Genomic DNA, 4,272 nt, shown 5'->3' with positions numbered 1-4,272 from the left:
CAGAGAGATACTGATGAGAAGAAAGTTCATTGGCTCCACCTAACCCTAAAAAGACACAGAAAATGGAGTTGTCCAGTACTATAAAAAAGGGAGAAAAATGGAAAACAGAGACTTGGGATTTTGGATCTTTTGCTCCGCAATATGAATGGACAACCAAGTATTTCCAGACATTTACAGTAATATAAAAATAGAGATTCAAACTGAAAAAAGGAACTTGAAGAGGAAAAAAAGTGCAAAAGCAGAAGAAATCTTGAAATTTAAAACACTGTAATTATTCCCCTCAGAATGATAAGAATATATTGTATATATAAATCAGCAACAGGAAGCCACATAAAAGAAAAATTCGGCCAGGCGCAGTGGCTCACGCGTGTAATCCCAACACTTTGGGAGGCTGAGGCAGATGGATCACGAGGTCAAGAGATTGAGACCATCCTGGCCAACATGGTGAAACCACGTCTCTACTAAAAAATACAAAAATTAGCTGGGCATGGTGGTGTCTGCCTGTAGTCCCACCTACTCAGAAGGCTAAAGCAGGAGAATCGCTCGAACCCAAGAGGCGGAGGTTGCAGTGAGCTGAGATCGTGCCACTGCACTCCATCCTAGCAACAGAGTGAGAATCTGTCTCAAAAAGAAAAAAGAAAAAAAAAAAAACAGAAAAATTCAGAGAACGAGAAAGAGATCTTGGAAATAAAAATACAACTGCAATGACTTTTTAAAAATCAATAGAGCAATTGGAAGATAAAACTCAAGAAAATCCCTCACTTTTCTTTGAAATCAAGGACTTGTTAATAATAACAAAGAAAACTTCCTCCCGGAATTTAGAACAAGAAGAGAAAGCTTTTTGCAATTAAATTATCAGTCCAGCCTCTGATGAAGCCTATGTTATAGTAGGAACATCTGAATGGTAATGAATGCCAGAAGCTCTGATGAAAAAAACAGGATCAATCCAGAAGATGACTTCCAGAAAGGAAGAAGAACAGAGAAAATAATGGGAGGGAAATTATTTTATATACACACACTTAATTCCCAGAATTCAAGGACATAAAACTGTAAATTAAAAGGATCCACAATTACACGAAATGAATATTAAAAGATCCCTAGGACACATTATCAAAAAATTTTAGAACATCAAAAATAAGATCCTAAAAGCTTCCAGACAGAAAAACAGGTCCCATAGAAATGACAGATTTGACTTTACAACAGCTATTTGACTTTACAACAGCTATATCAGAGGTGGCAGCATAGGGTGAAGGTTGGAAACCTGATGCTGGGTTTGAATCCTGACTCTATACTCTATGAGCAAGGTTACCTTACACAGTCAATTCCTCATGGGAAAAATGGCATTAATGATGGTATCTACCTCATAGTGTTGTTATGAGGATTAGGTGAATTTGTATTTATAAGCGCTCAGAATAGTGTCTGGTACCTAATATTTGCGATTTAAGTATTTTCTAAATATACTTAAAGAAGATAAATTGAACAAGTATTCTAAATTCTGAGGGTAAATGAGTAAATGAGCTGCCATTTGCAAGTCAGTACCTAACTAAAACTCTTAAATAGGTATGAGAATGTAAAAAAATCTTTTTTTTTTTTTTTTTTTTTTTAGACAGTCTCTTTCTGTCTTTCTGTCACCCAGGCTAGAGTGCAGTGGTATGATCTCAGCTCACTGCAACCTCCACCTCCCAGGGTCAAGCGATTCTCATGCCTCAGCCTTCCTAGTAACTGGGATTACAGGTGCTCGCCTGTAATTAGCACTGGCTAATTTTTGTAGTTTTAGTAGAGATGGGGTTTCGCCATGTTGCCCAGGCTGGTCTTGAACTCCTGACCTCAGGTGATCTGCCCGCCTTGGCCTCCCAAAGTGCTGGGATTACAGGAATGAGCAAAAAAAGAAAAAAAAACCAAAAAAAACATATTTTCAGGCATGCAAAGTCGCCCCAAAATTTACTTCTCCTGCACCTTTTCTCAGGAAGCTCCAAAATTATAAGCATCACTGAAAATAGGGATTAAACTAAGAAGGAAGATACAGTAGGCAGGAAATAGGGAACCTAACACAGGAGAAAAGAAAAGGAAAGTCCCAGGATGACAGCTGTATAGCAGGCCTAGAGGGTAATCACTGAAGATCAGAGGATGGTCTTCAGAAAAATAAATGGAATGGATAGATTCCTACAAGATTTGACCATGTCGGACATCATACTGAAAGAAGGAAGAAAAATTAGCAAAGGCTGCAAGGTACAAGGAAATGAACAAATGAAAATAAATCAGGCAATTACTATGTACAGGAAAAACAGAAAGTTGAATAAGAAAAAGAAACAATCAGTACACTACTTGGCCAAGCTGAGAGCAATATTAATTTAGTCCATTAATACAAATGTTTAATAGGGATTTAAGTAGAAACAATGATATAACTATTCCAGAGGATTAAAAAGGGATAAGAGTTTGGGGTGTGGAGATATATATGTGTGCTAAACAGCATCTAACAAAATGGGAAGCCAGTATAATCTCTAAAGTTAAAAAACAAAGAGAGTATTGACATATTATTTAGAAATATGGAGGTAAACACAGGACTGGAATATTTATCCTAAATAGTGTGCATGTATTCTCCTGAGCCTTCTTATTAATCCTAGGCACCACTGAAAATCGCCTCTTAAATCCAGCTGGAGGGCTGATGATGTATGGTCTTCTCATAACTGTTCTAAAAGAAATCTAAGCAACGTTGGAGAGAGCTGAGGCCAGCCTGCCTGGGATCAGGTGAGGATGACGAAATTATTATTTGACTTCTGTATTTCACCCTCTCTCATAGGAAGGTAGATTCCCATGTCCATTGCTCTTTGGTTTGATAGCAGCTCTTGGTACACCCACCATTTGATACAGTTTCCCTTTCTCTTGGTGGGAAAGTGAGCACTGATAGTTCTGTTTGGGAAAGTCCTTCTTTTCCTTGACGTGAAGCCCTAAATTACTGAGAAGGCGAATCAAAGAAAATACTCCATTTACTTTTTGTTACTATAAGCTGTACTCTTTTTGTTTGTTTGTTTTTGTTTGAGTTTTGTTTTGTTTTGAGACAGACTCTCACTCTGTCGCCCAGGCTGGAATGCAGTGGTGTGTTCTCGGCGCACTGCAAGCTCCGCCTCTGGGTTCAAGAGATTCTCCTGCCTCAGCCTCCCGAGTAGCTGGGACTACAGGCGTGCGCCACTACGCCTAGCTAATTTTTGTATTTTTAGTAGAGACAGGGTTTCACCATGTTGGTTGGCCAGGATGGTCTCGATCTCTTGACCTCGTGATCTGCCCGCCTCGGCCTCCCAAAGTGCTGAGATTAGAGGCGAGAGCCACCGTGCCCGGCCCAGTATAAGCTGGACTCTTATAGCCACATCTCCCACTCTTCCTCAGTCTCTCTCTAAATGAAGGGGTTCCAGCTGGGTTTCCAGGAGTTCCTTTCCCTGTCTCTTCAGTCCGGGCTCTTTGCACCATAACTAATAGAAATTCTTTGAATTTTGTGGAATGTGGTTGGCAACATTCCCTGGTTTCAAAACAAGTTAGTTGGGAGCATTTTGTTTTTTTGAATGTCTGTTGGCCATTTCCAGTTCTGAGAAAAGCTTCAGAAACTTAGACATAAACTGCCATCTTTCCCAGAAGCCTGTGGCAAGGTTTCTTGATTCTCCTAAATGTGCTCAACTCATGTCTAAATATCCCTATAAAAAGTATCAAATTGTAGTATATTGAAAATAGACCTCTTCAAATTCACGGTCTAAAGGGGCTTCTATTGTAATGTATACTAGATAGTGCCACCTGGTCCTGTGTTGATTGAATTATACAAGGATGTATATTATTAAGAAGGATGTTTAAAATTTTAATACAAACAAAATATGATACAGTCACAAAATGAAATATTTAGCCACGAAAAGGAATGAAGTCATTCAACACAGATGAAACTTGAAAATATTATACTAAGTGAAGAAGCTGGACACAAAAGGCTATTATCGTATGACTCCATTTGTATGAAATGTCCAGAGAAAACAAATCTGTAGAGACATAAAGTAGATTACTGGTTTCAGAATACAGGGGAAAGGGAAATGGAGAATGATTGCTAATGGATACAGTGATGAAAATGTTTTGGAAAAGAAGGGGGTGGTGATTGCACCACTTTCTGAGTATAGCAGAAAACCACGAGTGTACACTTTAAAAAGGTGAATGTTAACGGTGTGTGAATTACATCTCAATTTAAAAAAAAATGAATACACTCTCCCTGGAGGACTGAAACCTGTTTAAAAATTTCAA

The 4,272-nt window shown here is 38.6% G+C and overlaps 1 non-coding gene across 1 annotated transcript; it reads left to right on the top strand.

Moving 5' to 3' along the window:
• Positions 1-856: 856 nt before the first annotated feature.
• Positions 857-936, top strand: LOC119628190 (small nucleolar RNA SNORD74). The gene has a single exon (XR_005244494.1). It is a non-coding gene; the product is annotated as a small nucleolar RNA SNORD74 (small nucleolar RNA).
• The last annotated feature ends 3,336 nt before the right edge of the window (positions 937-4,272 follow it).

Source organism: Chlorocebus sabaeus, chromosome 9, assembly GCF_047675955.1.
Source record: "Chlorocebus sabaeus isolate Y175 chromosome 9, mChlSab1.0.hap1, whole genome shotgun sequence".
Classification (NCBI taxonomy): domain Eukaryota; kingdom Metazoa; phylum Chordata; class Mammalia; order Primates; family Cercopithecidae; genus Chlorocebus; species Chlorocebus sabaeus.
The sequence above is the reverse complement of the archived record's forward strand: the minus strand, read 5'-3'. Positions and strand labels throughout refer to the sequence as shown.